The following is a 22,846-nucleotide window of genomic DNA, read 5'->3' as shown; positions in this document are numbered from 1 at the left end:
CAGGCTGAGCAGACTGTCTCTGTTCCAAAGGTCGGTTCAGACGGGCATTATTACCTGAAGTCAGTCAGCTGAACATTCCCGTCTATACATTTCCGTTGAGTCCAGAAAAACAGCAGACGATATTACGTCGGGACAGTGACACTGCACCTTTGATGGTTATATTTAAATGCATTTTCTTCCTTACGCGACATTTGTGGTGTATTGGTAGTGCATTTCTGGATTTGCGGCTGAAGGCAATAAACTGTTTTATATGCAACTGCCAACTCACTTGGCACTTGCATCTCTGCTTCATTTACTTTGTCCTGCTCCCGGTTCCAGCGCCTATTTTGAGCCCACGTTATTCGTCATAATCCACTAGCCACGCCTGTTGCGATTCGTTCACATCATGCCTGTTGGATTGACACCATTCCTTGTAGCCAAACCGCAGTTGAGATATGTAGTAGGCTATGGGCAAGTAATTTCGGAATGGCAGTGCCAAAAGCGAGTAGATGAGACCAAACAACTGTAAGCTCGCCTACTGTAAGGTCTCAACTGGCTTCAGCTACGTCAATCTACTAAATGACCATTGACCAGACCGTGACTATAGGTTGATGCAGGCTGTAAATTGCATATAGTTGCCTAGCCGAATATCGTTTCCTGTGTTTAATTCTGTTGACATTTTTGTTTTTGGGAAAGGATGGGCTTCAAAGAGGAATGGCCTCGTACCAATCAAGCTATTAAAATCGTGACAGCGCAACATTTTCCGGCTCAAGTGCTATTTGAAATTACTGGCGTGCACCTGGAATTAGGGCTTACACAGAAATTCATCTACGTGATGTTGTCTTTCTCCTTCGAAGAATTGCGTCATACCCGTTTTGGCTGTAAACACTACGACTTACTTGTAAACATTGAGCTCAAAGAAAAACAGAGGGCGAGGAAAACTAAAACCCCGAAGCGCACCTCAAAATGGTTATCATATCGGGCAAACATGCGTTTGAAGGAAACATGATTGACTTTTTATGTCCAGGCTTATTTGACGAATGGATTGGCTATTAAGAGTGTATGCCATTTTCTAATTTCTTTCATCTCCCAACATTAACAAAATGTGTGCACCTGGAAAGTGTGTGGGTCCGACTCAACGTATTTGAAATGCTAGCCCATAAATATGTGGAAAATCATTCATATCTTGGCACCAATGACGCCGAATTATCAGTTATCGCTGAGATGAATAGCAATCAAAATATCGTCTGATGGATTCTCTGTTATGTTGCTGTCATCTCTAGGCACATATTAACAGGAATGAAAGCCACATATCTTTTACGATCCAAAGATATTGTACAATTTATACCAGCTTTTTGTTCATAGTTTAGTACGCAAATGACATGCCTATCATTCGACTGAATAATGAAGTATCGATGTAAATCATCATGACATTTCGTAGCTATGTGCTCAGAATATATAGTACCCTTCCACAACGACATTTTTATGGAACAAATCGTTGCAAAAGTAAATTGGCAATGGCCTCGAATGGAATTGCCTTTCAGCTGCTCGTCAATAAATGTACTTGTTGTTTATCGTCCCTGTCTTGCGCAATGCCGGACAACTCTCTCAGTAAAGTATTGGCTGCATGAGGTCAGTGTTTGAAAATGAGTGCGTCCTACTTATAGAACCAAATGCGAGCCAGAATGTTCCTGCTAAAACTTCCCTAGTACACCATAATAGAACTAACATCCGGGTTCTGGATCCCCCAATCGCGTTCATTTCCGCAAGTGAGATGTGTCTCTCGCGAATTGTTCAACTACTTCACCTCGGTCACAGCCCATAAAGGATGTTTGTGCCGCGGAGCAAATCAAATACGGTGAAATGGCGCTCCTGTGTGCCGAAATCGAAAGTCGATCTCTCACGGTGAATTATCCTGTCGCTGTCCGCCTCGCTCCGAGTGGATACACTGTCCCAGATTGGAGAGATAGGCAGGATTGAGAGGGTGGGCCGAGGTGAGCTGTGAGAAGGGCTACCTGATCGGTGGTCAAGTTACCTGTCGAAAAGAAAACATCATGTGTCACTTCGTGACTGCAGGTTTACCTGTGTTCGTTGTCGAATAACACAGATGTGTATTTCAATCCATTTGTAGAATGGTGGAATGATGTGTAATGATGGCATTAGAATGATGGAATGACATTGTGTTTGATAACGGCTAGAAAGCAAGTTTCAGGGGGTTCCTACTGCAGTTGGTCAAAACAGCCGACTGTTGACGTGAAAAGAAAATGCCATGAATGAATGGATGCTCGAACGTCATTGTGATCGGGGCTAGCGACTTATGACAAGTTGCAGTCTCTGAGGACAAGGCATAAAACCCATCTGTTAAGGCACATGGTTTTGCTTCATCATACACCATCATGCGTTTTGTCGTTAGATTGGACATTGAACTTCAATGATGACTTATTTCTTCCGGCAACCATTGACCTGGTACGCCGGTTCCATTCCATTTATTTCTCAATATCTTCCGTGGGCGCAGCATATCCTGCGCTCCTGGCACTTAAACCCGTTATCTTTACCGCCAATAACTTCGTCAAGCACCAGCGGCGCCTCCCCTTCCCCATATCTCCGCCGACCTTGTCTTTCAGTTGGGGCCGCTCGGCCGGCCTGGGAAGGTCGAGGTCAACACAACCTGCACCGCCCACCCGTGCACACAGATCCATCGCAATTTCAAATGTGGCCAAAACCTCGAATAACGACCATTTTTAAATTCCTTCAGTGAGTGATTTTTTAACACAAAACGGATTGAAGCATCTGAAATCACCTTCGGCATATTTTTTAACCACCTGATCTCCGCTCACCGCAGTCGTGAACCTGGAACTTCTTTGGAAGCGCATGGTAGACCCAAAAGACATGTGAAACGCGCGCAACTTTGAGTGACTGTAACATTGTAATAATTTGATCGAAACTGCAATAAATGGGCATCGCTGTGTTGCATGGTTCGTGCTGAAAATTTTGGTACCAAAAATAATGTTTTAGCTCGTCATCAATGCCATGCTAATTAGCAATGTTCGGGCACATGCATCACAGTCCGCATTTTCACTCATCGCATACTTGACAAAGGCCTACAAGAAAATCATCAATCACCCCCCAAAATTCGAATGGCTTAAAATGAGCCTGAGAACGTTCACAAACGGTTCCCGAAAGAATTAGCTGGGCATCAGTGGTCAAACGTTTGCTATGGGGGCAGAAGTGATGTGATGTCGGGCGGATTCGGCCGGCCGGCTGACCCGCGAGTCAGCGTCAGCTGTTGCTAGGCTGGGTCAGGGTCGACCGAGGTCAATATTGGCTGGTTGCCAGCGGGCGTCTGCTTGCATTTGGTGAGAGTATGAAAAGTGCAAAATATGAAATCAATCCGACGCGTTTTAATATGTGCACCTTTACTTTGAAAATTTTCACAAATGCATTGGAGGAAAAAAATCCACATGTGAAAAATTGTTATAAATTTAGGTCTATAACATGTAAAATGATGAGAGGATTCCAAATCTGGTCGCAAAATTCAAATCGGAGAACATTTGACTCCTGTTTTGGCCAAAAACTGTCCAAATTTGCCCAAATTGGATATTTTGCCTATTTTCGACGTTTTTTTTTTGCCAAAACAGGGGTCAAATGTTCTCCGATTTGAATGTTACGACCAGATTTGGAATCCTCTCATCATTTTACGTATTATAGGCCCAAATCAGTAACGAGTTTTCATTTTTGACCTCCAATGCATTTTTGAAATTTTTCAAAGTAAAAGCGCACATAGTAAAACGCGTCGGAATGATTTCATATTTTGCACTTTTCATACTCTCACCAAATGCAGCCAGACGCAGGAAGGGAACCGATGATCCCAGACAAAAGTGTTTTTTTACGAGCCCTAAAATAATCCCTCTTCAAAATTTCGCGTATCGCAAAAAATGTGGTTTAAAATGGCAGAAATATTTCTCATTTTCAAAGAGCGTGATTCATCTGCTTTCATTTGAGCCCCTTATCACATCTCTAGCTTCCGTAGTTTTTGCGCTAGAGGTTTTGTCCACATTTGAATTCGAGACGGACCTGTGTGCCGTGCCCCGCGGCGGTGGGGTGACCGCGCGCCGGCGACCGGCGGGCTGGGGGGGGGGGGGGGGTGAGGGGGGAGCACGGCCGGCAACACGACAGCGTGTCGCTTGTAGCCAGCTGACTGACAGAGCTGGAAGCGAGCGCCGTGGAACTGAGCGTAGCAATCGGTTGAGTGGCTCAAGGCAGCCAAATAACTTTGTAGTGTATATCAATATTGTGCGGGACTGACTAGTGACTATGCCTACCAATGCGAAAGTTTTCTATCAGTATATCATGTATCATTTACCTAGCTTCACAGGTGATTTGTGATCGGCAATGTCACGAAGACACAGTCTAAACCACCTGTGCACAAAGCTTCACAGGTGACGGCGCCCGCCATCGTTATTCGTTCATGACCGGCCTCCCAACTAAGGGCGTGGCTCTCTCTCTCCGGGTCGGGGCCGGGGCGGGGAGGGTGGGGCGCGGTGGGGGGGGGAGGAGAGGGGGCTGCCACACGGCCCACCGGGGTCTGCTCGTGACGGGGTGTGGACTTGGCGTGGACACGGTTCAGGGCCGCGTGGAAGCTGGAAGTGGTACGATTCTGTTCAGAGAGCAAGGAGGCGGTGAACGATAACAGGAAAGACATTCGAGTGGCGATCAGAAACAGACAATGAAAAACGGTAGATGAAGGCGTTGTCATGGAATCGAATTTCACCTTGAGTTCCGTCATACTTGCCACAAATTTTGCTTGCAATCATTTTTTCCACTGCAAAAGTTAGGTATACAAATTATCATTCCGCCTTTCATTATTTTTACCTTACGGGTCTTTCCCTTTCGGGTAACTGTTGATTATTTCTTCTCAGTCACATTCAGGCTAAATATGGTACGGCCACGGGCTCTGCCGTGCTGCATATCGTCTTTGTTTTAAGGTATTCTTGGTATATCGAGCGGCCTTGCCATAGACTGATCACTCCTTTGACAAGCCCATGGTCGTCGCGCCATGTATTGTTCATGCCATGATAATCTTCGTCACGATAAATGTAATGTTTCCTGCGCCAGCGAACCGTGATGCCGTTAAAAGGCTAGGTCATGGCGCCCAGTTGACGCCACAGTTTAACCAATAGAAGACTAAAAGCTAAATAGTGATCTTCCCGACTGCTATTTATTACAGTCTTCTTCGAATTTTTGGTGACAGCATTCATAGTAAGAAGTATAACTTGATGATATTTTGATAAAGCTTAGCTACGCTTTGGTATAGCCACATAGTTAGCTATTGTCTATTGTCATTGTCTATGTTTATGCGTCTTTCTCATGCCTGTGCTCATACGGGAAAGCGGCTTCGCCTGTGGATATGAGCACGCTGTGAACCGGGCAACACTGTAACTTATTCTCTGACCGCATGTTTTCACACCTATCCCATTTTCCTTAAACATTTAGATTGCGGTAGCCCCCATGCGGCATAATGGGGTAGTGTTCGTGGAAATGCCTCGACGTTTACACAGCTGCAAACACTCTCCCGTAGTCGCCTTTCGTTCACGGTAGTGGCTCACTGCGCTGTGTGTAAACCCAAAGATGATTTACGAGAGATCAATCTCTGTAAGAGGCCTGCCAGGCACTTTGCAGGAATACCATATGCCTACACCCGCATCAGTGTTGATGTGATGAAGCTGAAGCGTCTGACACATGTGCTCAATTAGTCTGGTGATTCCAATATCACTTAATGAATGGTTGCGTCTCCAGTCCAAGTATATTGCTCACAGTCACTCAAGTAATATGGTAGTTATTATCATTATCGATGGCTGTTGGAGCGCACATATAAAACTCTGTACCATGCCGTTCGACACATTCATCTCACAGAAGGCAGCGAGGACCACGCTATTTCTATGGTCTCCATGACAACTCATGTCAATAAACGGCCAGCAGACTTATAACGATGGCGTGGTACAGAACAGGAAATGTAGCCTCGATATCGCGATTGATTTTTAAAGTCATATTTTGGTGGGTCTGTTGCTGCGGATACAGGCGCTAATGCTGCTGCTCTTAGAACTCATTCATCTAAATGCAGACAGTTATTTCTGCGAAGATTAACGGGACGAGTTCGAAAACTGTTGGAAGTGAAATAAATTACAGTTGAAATAAATTAACACTTCATATTCTCTAGGGCCTGTTTGGACGTTAATCACTTTTATAGCAAAAATGTAAGTGAATTTCCGTTCCCAATATGACTGTCGATTGATAGAATTTGAGCGGCGTACGTCTATTTTTACCCCTCCCTGCACCTATGGGACCATCTCGCTGATTGGAGCTGTGTCGTATCCAGGTTTCCCAACGTGCTTGTCGTCGAATCCGGTCACAGCCCAACGGTTGAGCGTGTTCCATTTCTGTGCTAATTAATCAGTTCCGGAGCCTCAGGCCGCCCACCCAAAGTCGCCCCCAAGGAAGCAGATGTGTATAGTCAGAGGCTGGTTTAGTCCGTCAACCTCTGAAAATTTTAGCTTCTCGACACTCTCTCGAGGCTTCCTGAGGTTCATCATCCTCATGGCAGGTCGAGGGTGAAGTAGTGGCATGCAGCAGTATGGCGGTAGTCCATGGTTCGTCAAAAACTCCCGAGAAGTGTTTGAATCTTGTTTGTTTATACAAGATGAAAACGAACGGGAAAATATCAAAAACTTGCCTTGTTTTACGAGATACTGATGGGACTTGGGAGCCAAGTGCCAACGGTTTACGGCAGACTATCAAAGCCTGTCAGCCATGCTGCGATTAGCGAAAACATGTCCATTTCGAGCTGCTTTGCAGTTTGGAGACGTGCATGTTGCTGCTTTTTAGGCGTGTCACTTCATATGACCGACCGTTATTTCACTCGACGACAGAACAATTGCTATATTCTCTATCTTAATTGATCACTCTATCAGCAAGCCGGTATTTGAACCCTCGCACTTGTAAGGGGAGTCGAATGTTCTTTCGCGAAAAAGCGGCCGATCGCAAAGAAAGTTTCAGTATACCCTTGAGGCAATCAATCTTACACGAAGGCACCTGAAAATTTAGGTCCCAGATGACCCAGCCATAATTGCGACTCGGTGTATGTCGACCTCGGCGCATATTATCTGTGTTCTTCCAGGCTTCGTTTTTTTATAAGAAGCGCTTCTTCAATTTGCTTATTTCCAGGGGCGTAGGATCCTATACAGTTGGGGGGGCTTCAGCCCCCCCAACCTGCTGGTCAGCCCCCCCCCCCCCCCAACTTGCCAGGCAGCCCCCCCCAACATTATAAAATATGGACAAATTAAGAAAGCTCAACTTGGCAAAGTTACAATTTTGGGTAGTAGTAAAGCAGGCGTCACACTTCTTTTTGCAACCAAGGAGATGCGCTGTAGGTTAGGCTGTAGGGTGTAGGTTTTAGGTTTTAGGTGGTAGATTTTAGGTTGTAGGTTGCATGTTTTTGGTTGTAGGTTGTAGGTGAGTTTAGGTCAGATTTGGTTAGGTTTGGTTTGGTTTGGTCCGATTAGAAAGCATCTCTGGAGTCTCGGTAAAGCGCCTCTCTGCTTTACGACTAACTACCCAATTTTGGCCTTAAAACTAACTGGGGGCTTTGAAAATGTGCATTACAATGGAGGGAGTAAATTTAATTTATAAAATGACTTTCGAGTCATTAGAAAGAACATACAAGCAGAACAAAACCAGGAGGGTACACATAAAAATCAACTGTGGTTTTAGCAAGCCTGAAATAATCAATTGGTCAGCATGTTACACCAGTACAGCAGGCGTCACCAAGCAACTTCGGTTGCCGTTGCGGTATTTTACAAGAACGGTTATCTCACCTCCCGAACGTTGTCACACCGTTTTTGTAACAAGACTATACCTAAATAGTAAAATAGAGGTGAAATCAAGGCCGGTGAAATATCATCCGCTGATTAGGTTTATGATTATGTCAAATCTTTAAAATGATAACGTCATAATGAATAAAAATAAACTGGCATTATCTTAAAAGGATTTGGTGAAAGAAATTTGCACATTCACCAACTTTTAAATGTTTTTTTTTCACCTTTTTTTCTAAGATATCTCTTATGTCTCGCCTTCAGAAGAAGGTCAAATCCTTTTTACGGAATTTGACGCCATCGCAGGCATAATCAGCTGACGATACAGCACAAAACCTTTGGATGTTACCAGACATGTGCTTGGATCCGGAAAAATGGATCTGAGATCCGATCCCATGGATCCCGATCCGAGATCCATTCAGATCATAGATCCAACCCCTCAATTTTGTCGAGAGATCTACTGGGATCATAGATCTGACCCTTCAATTTTGTCGCTAGATCCACTCGGATCATAGATCTGGCTCCCCAATTTTGTCGTGAGATCCATTGGGATCATAGCTCATAGGTGCTCAAAAATGTTAACAACTTTCTTTTATAAGAAGTACCAAAGTATGGTTAGAAAACAAACAATCTTATACAAAGGCCATATTAGTAAAGGCATCCAGTTACATTATACAGAATACAAAATAAAGGAGGCTCATGACGGTCACAACTTGAGAGAATTGAGTGACATGAAGATTGTTCACAGTTCACATACCAACAGAAAAGTTTGCATTAACAATTCACATAGAGGTAAGTCAAAGTAATGACTAATAAACAATACATAACTAAGTACCTACCACATCACAATTCATGTAAAGAATCTACATAATGATATTGATAAGACAATCTTGCATTAGACAACCATGAGGCTTTCCAGTTTCCAGCTACCACAATTGATTGATAAACAATAAAAGATGATACTGACACATGTGGCTTGGTTAGGTAAAGGTATTTCAATCTATTGAAAGAAATATTTGATAAAATAAACTGAGATATAAACAAAAGTATAAAAATATTCAACAGCCTGCGGAAGCGATGGGAAGCGAAATGTCAATTGTAATGGCCTTGGATATTTACCGTAAAATGATTATTCAGTATCTAAATAGAACTCGTGACGTCATTTCAAATAACAAATGAGCTAGGCGTTCTACCTTCGAGTATAATGAAAATAAATAAAAAATCAAACTGGAAATTCAAAAGTGTGGAGTTTTTTTTTTTAAAGAATGTTCATTTTTTTCTGCCTCGCATAATTTTACGATACGATTGTTTGTGAATATCATCTTTGTAGCGTTGAATTTAATGACGTAAACGACAAACGTAAGCTGAAACGGTTTAACATGGCCCTGAGCGGTGTGCGCCTTGCATCTTTATTTTATTCACTTTTCAAAAGAATAACAATATCTTACGCCATTAGTTTGAAGGGCCTATTACGGGGAATCTTTTGGAATCATTACGGTTTTGGTCAAATTAAGATTTTTCATTGGTCAAACGATAATGACGTAATAAAACCATATTACCCAAACGTGAGCTGTGAATTTCGTTTGTCTTTTTTTTGGGAGGCTCTCTCATAACAAAAGCACAGCATGGCACCACACGTGGCACGATGCCAAAAGTAGGTAATCTGAAGAAGTTGATGCCATTTTTGAACTTGTAATTTTATGAGGAAAGTATTAGAGGTTGGTTGCTATTCTTACTAAATCGAAATTGTGTTGCACATACTAATAGCTCATACGAACATTCTGGATTGGGATTTCATACCTTGCGGAAGTGGATTGCTGGATTATTTTTAACAAAACTGACCTATTTGGCTTCCAGGTTTGATTTCCTAACATCTGTCCATAGGCGGCAGAACAGGGGGGGGGGGTGGCACCAGGGTACGGTGCCCCCCATAGATTTTGGCATGTTAACATTAGCCCTACTGGCGTTGCATGGAAAGAAATTGTAGCTTGTTGATAAGATTGTCATCAGTGCTGTCATGAAAAAGTTACAATTGGTCACAAAAAGTAGCAATATGCATGTTCTTGGTTTATTTTAAATGTAGTACAAATGTTGTTTATTTAAATTCAAATTTAATGATGATACCTAATGATTACAAGTGGTCTTAACCAATAACCATGTCCACAAGTGATAATTCTCAATTGTATTGCACTGTAAGGTGTACAATTATGTAGGATAAGGGTTTAATTGGCTACATGTTGTCGTGAGATCCATACAGATCATAGGTCCTTCACAAATTTTTGCCCGCTGGATCCACAGAGATCATAGATCTGACCCCTAAATTTTGTCGAGAGATCCATTCGGATCATAGATCCAACCCCTGAATTTTGTCAAGAGATCCACTCGGATCATAGATCCAACCCCTCTATTTTGTCGAGAGATCCACTGAGATCATAGATCCAGCTCTCGGATCCAAGCACATGTCTGGATGTTACTATGCGTGCCTTCGGCATCCGGATAATCAGGGAAAATTATCCGGCATCAGCGATAATTATCGGGGATTACGTTCGGTATCGCGATAATGAGACATGTTGAAGATAGGCACCCACCAATAATTTTCCGGCCGAGAATATCCAAACGATATTTTCCGGACACCGAACGCACGCTAAAGCGGTGCAGAAAGCAGAAAAACACAACAAAACAAAGGCGCGACACTTAACAGCTTCGTTTCGTTTGTTTAGGGGTGGGTGCAAGGCCATGTGGGTAGAACTCGGACGGTAGGACGAACGATTAGGACAATTGTTCAGGGACGTACCCAAGATGGACGGGGTGCCCCCCCCCCTCGGGGTTTTCAGGAGGCCCCCGTGGGCCGAAGGCCACGGGGCCAAAATCACGTCGGAGGCGAAATAAATTCAAGGGAATCCCAAAAATCACGTCAGGATATTCAGGGCCTCTGACCAGCCTGACAGCTAGGGTCCTTCTTACTTCCTGGGGCCTCCTGTGAATAACTGCTAGTGTCTGTGTCTGACCGCTAGGGCCCCTCTGACTCCTCAGTAGAAAGGAGGCCCTCTGTAAGAGGAGAGGAGGCCCTTCTGTAGAGAGGAGGCCCCTTTAGAGAGGAGGCCCTCTGTAGAAAGGAGGCCCTCTGTAGAGGAGAGACCATCTGTAGAAAGAAGGCCCTGTGTAGAGAGGAGGCCCTCTGTAGAAAGGAGACCGCCTGAAAGCAGAAGGCCCTCTGAAGAGAGGAGGCCCGCTGTAGAGAGGAGGCCCTCTGAAGAGAGGATGCCGTCTGTAGAGAGGACTCCCTCAGTAGAGAGGAGGCCGGAGGCCCTTTGCAGAGATGAGGTCCTCTGTAGAGAGGAGGTCCTCTGAAGAAAGGGTGCCCTCTGAAAGAGATAGACCCTCAGTAGAAAGGAAGTCCTCTGTAGAGAGGAGGCCTTCTGTAGTTGATAGGCCCTGTGAAAAGAGGAGGCCCACAGTAGAGAGGTGGTTCTCTCTAGAGAGGAGGCCCCTCTGTGTTTTGATTTTTTTGTTGCAAATTTGTGTACGTACAGGTCAATACGAGATCGTGACTGTAATTACACCAACCAACCGTGTCAAATTGAATCGGAATTCATATGTGTACTATGGAGTGTGAAGGAACTCCGGCTTGTACTACCATACTAAAAGAGTTATAAAATTTGTGATTTGGAGCAGTGTTTTGACAAATGCTTTTGCAAATTTTCTCGGCGCTCCGCGCCTCCGATTCATACACCAATCAATAAGAAAGGTCGTGACTGTAATAACACCAACCGTGTCAAATTGAATCAAAATTCCCTAAGTGTATAGTCGACTACAGAATGATGTTCCACTCCTCAGAAGCATCACTTGACTGGGGTGCTATGTTGTGCCGTTTATCACGCAATTAACCCGCGCACCGACGGGGGTCTGCGCCAACTTAGTACCGACGGGGGGGGGGGGGCGGATGACCGCCCCCCCCCTGAGATCTCGAGAACGAAGCAAGATAGCGACAAGCGGTAAACGGCATCGGATACGCACGGCCAAGATCTACAATTTTTACTAAGGTCATTTTCAGGTCAGGTCAAAGATGACGTCACAGGGGTCGAAAAAGTCAAAATGGCGGCGCTAGATATGGAGAGAGTTTTTCTCGAATAACTTTCGAATTAGTCAAGATAGGGACAAACTAAGGGCATCATCGTGATCCTCTCGTCAATCCGCATCGAATGATATATGTTGACCTCGAAAGGTCAAGGTCAAAGGTTGACCTCAGGTCACGTGACCTCGAGGTCATCATGTATATCATTCGATGCGTCTTGACGAGCTGAACACAATGAGACCATCCACGCGTCTGTATCTTGTTCCTGTACGGAGTTATTGGCCAAAAACCTTTGGTGACCTTTGATGACGTCACATGACCTCACAGCTGCCCAACAGCAAAACAGACCTCAAGGTAGTGAAGGTTGATCGTATATGAAGTCATGTATGGTATATGGGGCCATTCCGACCCGTTTTAGTGGTAAAAACAGGGAGTTGATTTTTCCCCCATTGACTTATAATGGGGAGGTCGCGAAATTGACCTGACCTTAGGTCACCGATATCAAAATTCCGAGATATACAAATTGTAGCTACTAATGACCTAATAATATCCTGCGACTTTCAAAGGCCTCCGACATCTACTGTAGCTCTGGCACGGTGACAAAGTTGCAAAAAAGTGACTTGAGGTTGGGTCATTCAAAGTGACCTGGTGACCTGACCTTAAAAGTTAGGAGGTTCAAACTTGCACACCATGTGTAAAATTGATGAGGTTATAGTCATACCAAATTTCGCGGCGCTACGCACCGCGGTTTTCCCGCTATTCGCGTCTGGCGTCTGGCGTCTGGCGGGTCAGGCGGCCGCGCCCCCGGCTCTTGGTCGGCCGAGTTTGAGCTGGCCTCCGTCAGGAAGGGACAAGGACACTGACCTCTGGTGGCCGGCTACGAAAGTGAAGCTTCATCGACGGGCCGGTTTGGAGCTGCAGTCAGAGCTGCTCGCGGGACCTCTGGTGTTGGTCTGCACTCATCAGTGACTGACCATGGGTAAAAAACGCAAGGCCGGCTCGCCGCTACAGCAGAGTCAGGGAGGAGCCGGTGCTGAGCCGGATCAGCGCCAGAGTGATCTGTGTGCGGAATTAAAAGATTTTATTGTCAGTGAAAATGCAAAGTGTGTGGCCGCCATTAAAGACACCAACGAAAGGCGCATCGCAGCGATAGAACAATCCATATCGTTTGCGATGGATTCGATATCGACTCTGGCAGCTCGTCAGCAGTCTGCCGACTGGGATATCCTGCAGCTACGGCGGGGGACGGCAGACATGGAAGCTCGTCTGCAGCGTTTAGAACTGCAGGAGGACCGTGTGCAGCAAGAAAAAAGACTGACTTGTCTTCTGTTCTCGGGCCCAGCCGTGCTGAACCAAAATCGACGGGAGGATGCAGCTGAGTTGATTTGTGCCTTAATCCATCGGTACATGCAGCACGATGTCGAACGAGCGCAAATAAGGGCAGCCTTCAGACTGAAAAGCGGGAAAATTATGATGGACTTCTACTCGGCGGCACCGGGCTCAGACAGGGATGTGATGTTCCGTTCCAAATCAAAGCTGAAAGGATCGGGACTGTACATCTCGGAGTCCCTGACTCCAAGAAGACAGGCTCTGTTCCAGAGTCTACTGCAACTGAAAAAAGAAAAGGCCATCTTTTCAGTCTTCACCAGGTCTGGAAACGTACTTGCTTGTAAGACACGTGACTCCGCCCCGATCAGAGTCAGTAATGAGGAGACTGTGCGTCAGCTATCGGGAGCCCGTCCGCCCCATCAACCGGAGCGAGAGCACACCCAAACGAACGGCCGAGTGTCGTATCTGAGGCGCTCCGCGGATGGCCCGTCTCAAGTTCGAGCCCAGGCGGAAACAAGGACGTCTCCCAGCCTCAACCCTGGAACTGGAGATCGGGATCGTGGAGGAGAGCTAAGAGGAACTCCCGCCGCGCGTTCCGGACACTCGATGGAGGAGGGAGCCGGCGGAGCCGGGGTGTCTCCCGATGACGTCACGGAGGACAGGAGTCGGCGCTCGTCGTCTTCTCTGCTAGACTGCGCCAGAGAGCCGGTACGGCAGGTGCGCCTGCTGCCGCCGCTGCAGGCCGCCTCCACCGCTGATGCTGCGGCTGTGCCGACGGGGAATGGGGTCAGCGGTGTTACTGGGACACCAGGCAGAGATCACCGACAGCCGCCGGGGGGGATGCAGTCTACTCCTAGAGACTCAGTGTGCTCTAGAGAGGCGGACAAAGACAAGGAGAGCCTGACCCCCGCCGGCGACGTGGCTGGTGACCGGTCTGTCGCCACTCTATCATGTGAGTCTGGTGGCGGGGAGTCTCCAATGCAGACTGTGTCTCCGGCCACCTCCGAGGGGGCGATGGGGCTCTCGTCGCGGGGCGGCGGGTTGCAGAGGGAGGAGCGCACTCGGCGCTCTGGCGGGAACGACGGGGACCTGGGAGCGAGTGCGTCTGCTCAGGGGGGAACGAGAGCTAAGGAGCCTGCTCGGGGGCGGGGGAGTGTTAAGGTGTCGGAGCAGTCACTAGGTTCGGGTCCAGTAGAGGACCGTTTGTCTGCCGACGTGGTCCGATCGTCGCAGCCGTCTCGTGGTCCTAGTGGGGGCTCACGGGACATACGGGAGTTTTTCTGTTGAGTTATACCCTACGCAGTCTCATAGGCTCGATGTTATATGTTGCGCGAGTTATTACGCGTCGTTTGTTGGTAAGGTGTCTAAGGTACCATTGTAAGGTATTTGCACTGGTATTGACTGGTGATCAGCAAGTGTTCTTTATGTTATTTGTGCTTGCAGGTAGGTGGCATCCACGGAACGTAGCGATGCTTTGGATCCTTCCGACGAGCGACGTAGTGAACGAGCTGTATTTGATTTTTTCGTCTATGTTATTGCTTTGCTTTTCATCAGTTTCCTTTTTTATTTTGTCAAATACGCAATCAAGTCACACAAAAAGGATAGAGAATGAGTATGAGTCTAACAGTGCTTAGCGTTAACGTTAGAGGGATACGTCAGTTCAAAAAGAGACGAGACGTGTTTCAGTACATTAAGGGACTTAGCTGCGCACTGTATTGTCTTGTGGACACGCACATTACCCCAGAAATGAAGGATAGGATTCGCTCGGAGTGGGGCACTGATGTATTCATGAGTTGTGGATCCGGTAATTCAAGAGGCATAGTGGTATTGCCCAGCCCTGGGGCGCCGGTGATAGTTCATAGTTATGTTTCGGACGATTTAGGTAACTACATCATTATGAATGTCGAGTTCGATGGATATTTCAGATGTACTCTGGTGGTGCTTTATGGACCAAACGACGATGACCCATCTTTTTTTGTGGATCTATTTGATAAGATTTTCCACTCATGTGTCGACCAACTACCAGTTATTTTTGTGGGCGACTGGAATTTAGTGATGAACGAAGAAAAAGATACCAAGTTTTATCGACAGATAGGCAATCCTAGAGCTAGAAGGGTAGTGTTAGATGTAATTGAACAAGAAAATCTGATAGATGTTTGGCGAGAGCAGCATTTAAATTTATTAAGGTATACTTGGAGAAAACAAAATCCAGCCAAATACTCTAGACTGGATTTCTTCTTGGTGTCACCAGAACTTTTGTCATATATCACGTCATCGGATATTTCTTATGGGTATAGAACGGATCATAATGCAGTTACAATAACATTCAAGAATCCACAAGTAGATAAGAGAGGCTTATTTTGGAAGTTTAATAATAGTCTGCTTAAGGATGAGAAATTTGCCAATCTTGTCAAGACGGAAATATCACACATTAAAAGGCTTTACGTTTTACCCCCATACTCTATGGAAGCAATACAAGGGGATCCAGATATTCAGTTTACAGTAAACGATCAACTCTTTTTTGAAACCTTGCTGTGTCACTTGAGAGGCATTTGTATTCAATATGCAGCCCGTAAAAAGAGGAATACAAATTTAGAAGAAAAACGCATCGTCAACAGGTTACAGAATCTAATGAATGATGCAACAGGCGACTCTAGGGTTATCGAGGAAGAAGAGAGACTGAGGAACGAACTTTATCTGATTCGGGAGAAGAAGGTAGAAGGGATGCTTCTTCGGGCAAAAGCCAAATGGATTGAGCTCGGTGAGCGTCCAACAAGATATTTTTGTTCTCTCGAAAAGCGCCAATATGCTAGAAAGTACATAGGTAGTTTAGAGGTAAATGGGCATGAAACCCATGACCAAAATGTAATAATGAGCCATTTGAAAGATTTCTTTGAGGAAGTATTTAGGTCTAAAGGGAGGCGTAAGAAGCTAGGTGATATCAGGCACCGACTGGGCGATAATTTTCCGAGACTTTCAACGGATGAGAGAATGGAGATAGAAGGAATGCTATCTGTTCAGGAGGCAAGTAGTGCGGTGGCTAAATTGCATAATGATAAATCTCCTGGACCTGACGGCTTTACGTCGAACTTTTTCAAGTTCTTTTGGAAAGATTTAGGAATATTCTTAGTCAGATCCCTAAACTATGGTTTCGAAAATGGTCAGTTGTCCATCTCTCAGAAATTTCTTTGTTAAATACGACTCAAAAAATACTATCAGCAGCGATAGCAAATCGTCTGCGTAAGGTAATGGACAAACTGATATCTGTCAATCAGAAGGGGTTTATGAAAAACAGATATATAGGGGAATGCATCCGAACAGTATATGACATTATGTGGGACGCCAAGCACGCAGGCTTTGATAAAAAGGGACTGATCATATTTGCAGATTTCAAAAGGGCGTTTGATACTCTTAATCACGTCTTTATTATTGAAACGCTGGAACTTTTTAATTTTGGTCCGGAGTTGATCCGATGGATCAAGATTATGTTGACTGGAGCAAATTCATGTATAACTCAAAACAAGACTTCGACTGATTTTTTCCCGATAAGCCAAGGTTGTCGGCAGGGTGATTGTATTTCACCGCTGCTTTTCATTCTCTGCGTAGAAGTATTAGGGATTATGATACAGAATGATGCTTCCATTTCAGGATACAGGATAGGTGATGTGGAAAAAAAAGTTGAACAATATGCAGATGACTGTACTTTTATCTTAGATGGAACGTATAGCAGTTATACTAGTTGTGTGGAAACGGTATCCGAGTTCAGCTTGATTTCTGGTCTGTTCCTAAACATGCACAAAACACAACTTTTGTGGCTAGGGTCTTTTCAGGCTCCTGCGTTTGTAACTGATTCTTCGTTTGATGTTATTAAAGAAAAATTCAAGTACTTGGGCATTATTTTTACAAGCAACATGCTAGATATGAGCTCCATAAATTTTGAAGCAAAAATGATCGATATTAGAAACCTTCTGAAGGGGTGGCTCAGAAGAAAGCTTACTGTGTACGGTAAGCGCACGGTACTCAAAACGCTAGCACTTTCGAAACTAACGAACCTATTAACTGTATTACCTGGTCCTCCAGAAGACCTTATCGTAAAACTTCAAAGACAGTTTTTCAAGTTTGTCTGGGACAATGGACAGGATAAGATTAAACGTACTCATATGATTAGGAAGTTTGGTATCCCTTGTTTGCGTACTTTTAATGATTCCATGAAATTGTCGTGGATTAAAAGAATAATATGCTCTGATAAGGATTATGAACATGTCATGCAAAATGTCATTCCAAACAGTCAATTATTATTTACGTGTGGGGATTTGAGTGGAAAGAAAATGGAATCGGTAAGAATGAATCCCTTCTGGCAGGAGGTCGTTAAAGCATGGAATAAGTTTCAGAAAACTTTTCCGGTTTTGTCTGAAAGTATACATTCGCAGCCCTTATGCCTCTCGTCTTTTTTTAAGAGAGGTGGAGAAGCAATTTGGTATAAACGGCTGATTGACTCGGGTAGTGCGTATGTGGGCGATTTCTGGTCATCTGCAGGGAAATGTTTATCATATGTTGATTTTACGCAATCCTATCGAACGAGAATATCAATGATTGAGCACATGGGCATTTTAAGAGCCATAAAAAAGGCCTTTACTGGGCAAGTGCCCTATCGTATGGTAGGACCCAAGATGCAGCCCGCGCTGGAAGCAGTTTTGATACCCTTAACAGGATGCAGACATTATTACAAACAATTAATTAGATTTAACTATAGACCTGAAGAATTGCCCCTTAAATCAGAAGAAAAATGGAATCGGGATTTAGAAACAGAGTTTCAGTGGGACGAACTTTATCGAAGGTTTGTTTCTTGTACAAAGGACACTAGCTTACTGTGGTTTCAGGATAAGATTATGCATCGGATACTGACTACCAACACCTTTGCAGCAAAGTTTACGGATTGCAGTCCCTTATGTACTTTTTGCAATGCTGAACGAGAGACATTACTTCATTTATTTGTTACATGTCACAAGGTAAGGGGTATCTGGGAAAAACTAGAAAATCTTATGAGAAACAAGCTCGGCATTCGAATTAGGATAGATAAGGTGACAATCATAATGGGTATAGGAAAGGATCTGGAAATAGCGGAGGACGTGCAGATCGCTACACAGAGGATCCTTTTGATTGTAAAACGGTATATATACAGGACTAAGGTTGTAAAGAGCTCCCCTAACATTGTAGCGTTGAGGGAGTTCACTAGGCGCTATGGTTTGGCTGAAATAAATAAAAGTTCGTGTCAAGAAAATAGAAAAAGTAGAATACAGCTCGAAGCACATAAACGATTATATGATTGTTTACTTTCCGTGGTCTAAGTTTCACTGGTTGTGTTGTATGTACCTATGTATGTGATGCGTGCTTGTTGGAAGATATGTGTTGGTATGTATAACGAGCTATGTGACTGAGAAAAATAAATAAAAAACCTTAAAAAAAAAAAAAAAAAACTTGAGAGAATTGAGTGACATGAAGATTGTTCACAGTTCACATACCAACAGAAAAGTTTGCATTAACAATTCACATAGAGGTAAGTCAAAGTAATGACTAATAAACAATACATAACTAAGTACCTACCACATCACAATTCATGTAAAGAATCTACATAATGATATTGATAAGACAATCTTGCATTAGACAACCATGAGGCTTTCCAGTTTCCAGCTACCACAATTGATTGATAAACAATAAAAGATGATACTGACACATGTGGCTTGGTTAGGTAAAGGTATTTCAATCTATTGAAAGAAATATTTGATAAAATAAACTGAGATATAAACAAAAGTATAAAAATATTCAACAGCCTGCGGAAGCGATGGGAAGCGAAATGTCAATTGTAATGGCCTTGGATATTTACCGTAAAATGATTATTCAGTATCTAAATAGAACTCGTGACGTCATTTCAAATAACAAATGAGCTAGGCGTTCTACCTTCGAGTATAATGAAAATAAATAAAAAATCAAACTGGAAATTCAAAAGTGTGGAGTTTTTTTTTTAAAGAATGTTCATTTTTTTCTGCCTCGCATAATTTTACGATACGATTGTTTGTGAATATCATCTTTGTAGCGTTGAATTTAATGACGTAAACGACAAACGTAAGCTGAAACGGTTTAACATGGCCCTGAGCGGTGTGCGCCTTGCATCTTTATTTTATTCACTTTTCAAAAGAATAACAATATCTTACGCCATTAGTTTGAAGGGCCTATTACGGGGAATCTTTTGGAATCATTACGGTTTTGGTCAAATTAAGATTTTTCATTGGTCAAACGATAATGACGTAATAAAACCATATTACCCAAACGTGAGCTGTGAATTTCGTTTGTCTTTTTTTGGGAGGCTCTCTCATAACAAAAGCACAGCATGGCACCACACGTGGCACGATGCCAAAAGTAGGTAATCTGAAGAAGTTGATGCCATTTTTGAACTTGTAATTTTATGAGGAAAGTATTAGAGGTTGGTTGCTATTCTTACTAAATCGAAATTGTGTTGCACATACTAATAGCTCATACGAACATTCTGGATTGGGATTTCATACCTTGCGGAAGTGGATTGCTGGATTATTTTTAACAAAACTGACCTATTTGGCTTCCAGGTTTGATTTCCTAACATCTGTCCATAGGCGGCAGAACAGGGGGGGGGGGGGGGTGGCACCAGGGTACGGTGCCCCCCATAGATTTTGGCATGTTAACATTAGCCCTACTGGCGTTGCATGGAAAGAAATTGTAGCTTGTTGATAAGATTGTCATCAGTGCTGTCATGAAAAAGTTACAATTGGTCACAAAAAGTAGCAATATGCATGTTCTTGGTTTATTTTAAATGTAGTACAAATGTTGTTTATTTAAATTCAAATTTAATGATGATACCTAATGATTACAAGTGGTCTTAACCAATAACCATGTCCACAAGTGATAATTCTCAATTGTATTGCACTGTAAGGTGTACAATTATGTAGGATAAGGGTTTAATTGGCTACATGTTGTCGTGAGATCCATACAGATCATAGGTCCTTCACAAATTTTTGCCCGCTGGATCCACAGAGATCATAGATCTGACCCCTAAATTTTGTCGAGAGATCCATTCGGATCATAGATCCAACCCCTGAATTTTGTCAAGAGATCCACTCGGATCATAGATCCAACCCCTCTATTTTGTCGAGAGATCCACTGAGATCATAGATCCAGCTCTCGGATCCAAGCACATGTCTGGATGTTACTATGCGTGCCTTCGGCATCCGGATAATCAGGGAAAATTATCCGGCATCAGCGATAATTATCGGGGATTACGTTCGGTATCGCGATAATGAGACATGTTGAAGATAGGCACCCACCAATAATTTTCCGGCCGAGAATATCCAAACGATATTTTCCGGACACCGAACGCACGCTAAAGCGGTGCAGAAAGCAGAAAAACACAACAAAACAAAGGCGCGACACTTAACAGCTTCGTTTCGTTTGTTTAGGGGTGGGTGCAAGGCCATGTGGGTAGAACTCGGACGGTAGGACGAACGATTAGGACAATTGTTCAGGGACGTACCCAAGATGGACGGGGTGCCCCCCCCCCTCGGGGTTTTCAGGAGGCCCCCGTGGGCCGAAGGCCACGGGGCCAAAATCACGTCGGAGGCGAAATAAATTCAAGGGAATCCCAAAAATCACGTCAGGATATTCAGGGCCTCTGACCAGCCTGACAGCTAGGGTCCTTCTTACTTCCTGGGGCCTCCTGTGAATAACTGCTAGTGTCTGTGTCTGACCGCTAGGGCCCCTCTGACTCCTCAGTAGAAAGGAGGCCCTCTGTAAGAGGAGAGGAGGCCCTTCTGTAGAGAGGAGGCCCCTTTAGAGAGGAGGCCCTCTGTAGAAAGGAGGCCCTCTGTAGAGGAGAGACCATCTGTAGAAAGAAGGCCCTGTGTAGAGAGGAGGCCCTCTGTAGAAAGGAGACCGCCTGAAAGCAGAAGGCCCTCTGAAGAGAGGAGGCCCGCTGTAGAGAGGAGGCCCTCTGAAGAGAGGATGCCGTCTGTAGAGAGGACTCCCTCAGTAGAGAGGAGGCCGGAGGCCCTTTGCAGAGATGAGGTCCTCTGTAGAGAGGAGGTCCTCTGAAGAAAGGGTGCCCTCTGAAAGAGATAGACCCTCAGTAGAAAGGAAGTCCTCTGTAGAGAGGAGGCCTTCTGTAGTTGATAGGCCCTGTGAAAAGAGGAGGCCCACAGTAGAGAGGTGGTTCTCTCTAGAGAGGAGGCCCCTCTGTGTTTTGATTTTTTTGTTGCAAATTTGTGTACGTACAGGTCAATACGAGATCGTGACTGTAATTACACCAACCAACCGTGTCAAATTGAATCGGAATTCATATGTGTACTATGGAGTGTGAAGGAACTCCGGCTTGTACTACCATACTAAAAGAGTTATAAAATTTGTGATTTGGAGCAGTGTTTTGACAAATGCTTTTGCAAATTTTCTCGGCGCTCCGCGCCTCCGATTCATACACCAATCAATAAGAAAGGTCGTGACTGTAATAACACCAACCGTGTCAAATTGAATCAAAATTCCCTAAGTGTATAGTCGACTACAGAATGATGTTCCACTCCTCAGAAGCATCACTTGACTGGGGTGCTATGTTGTGCCGTTTATCACGCAATTAACCCGCGCACCGACGGGGGTCTGCGCCAACTTAGTACCGACGGGGGGGGGGGGGGGCGGATGACCGCCCCCCCCTGAGATCTCGAGAACGAAGCAAGATAGCGACAAGCGGTAAACGGCATCGGATACGCACGGCCAAGATCTACAATTTTTACAAAGGTCATTTTCAGGTCAGGTCAAAGATGACGTCACAGGGGTCGAAAAAGTCAAAATGGCGGCGCTAGATATGGAGAGAGTTTTTCTCGAATAACTTTCGAATTAGTCAAGATAGGGACAAACTAAGGGCATCATCGTGATCCTCTCGTCAATCCGCATCGAATGATATATATGTTGACCTCGAAAGGTCAAGGTCAAAGGTTGACCTCAGGTCACGTGACCTCGAGGTCATCATGTATATCATTCGATGCGTCTTGACGAGCTGAACACAATGAGACCATCCACGCGTCTGTATCTTGTTCCTGTACGGAGTTATTGGCCAAAAACCTTTGGTGACCTTTGATGACGTCACATGACCTCACAGCTGCCCAACAGCAAAACAGACCTCAAGGTAGTGAAGGTTGATCGTATATGAAGTCATGTATGGTATATGGGGCCATTCCGACCCGTTTTAGTGGTAAAAACAGGGAGTTGATTTTTCCCCCATTGACTTATAATGGGGAGGTCGCGAAATTGACCTGACCTTAGGTCACCGATATCAAAATTCCGAGATATACAAATTGTAGCTACTAATGACCTAATAATATCCTGCGACTTTCAAAGGCCTCCGACATCTACTGTAGCTCTGGCACGGTGACAAAGTTGCAAAAAAGTGACTTGAGGTTGGGTCATTCAAAGTGACCTGGTGACCTGACCTTAAAAGTTAGGAGGTTCAAACTTGCACACCATGTGTAAAATTGATGAGGTTATAGTCATACCAAATTTCGCGGCGCTACGCACCGCGGTT

General features: G+C 44.5%; 1 protein-coding gene across 1 annotated transcript in view; it reads left to right on the top strand.

The window, feature by feature from the left end:
- LOC122379452 (Na(+)/H(+) exchanger protein 2-like) overlaps positions 1-22,846 on the top strand; it is a 69,524-nt gene that overhangs the window by 19,919 nt on the left and 26,759 nt on the right. The window lies entirely within an intron of this gene.

This window comes from Amphibalanus amphitrite, unplaced genomic scaffold (genome assembly GCF_019059575.1).
Source record: "Amphibalanus amphitrite isolate SeventyFive unplaced genomic scaffold, NRLGWU_Aamphi_draft 000078F_arrow, whole genome shotgun sequence".
In the NCBI taxonomy this organism is placed as follows: Eukaryota; Metazoa; Arthropoda; class Thecostraca; order Balanomorpha; family Balanidae; genus Amphibalanus; species Amphibalanus amphitrite.
The sequence above is the reverse complement of the archived record's forward strand: the minus strand, read 5'-3'. Positions and strand labels throughout refer to the sequence as shown.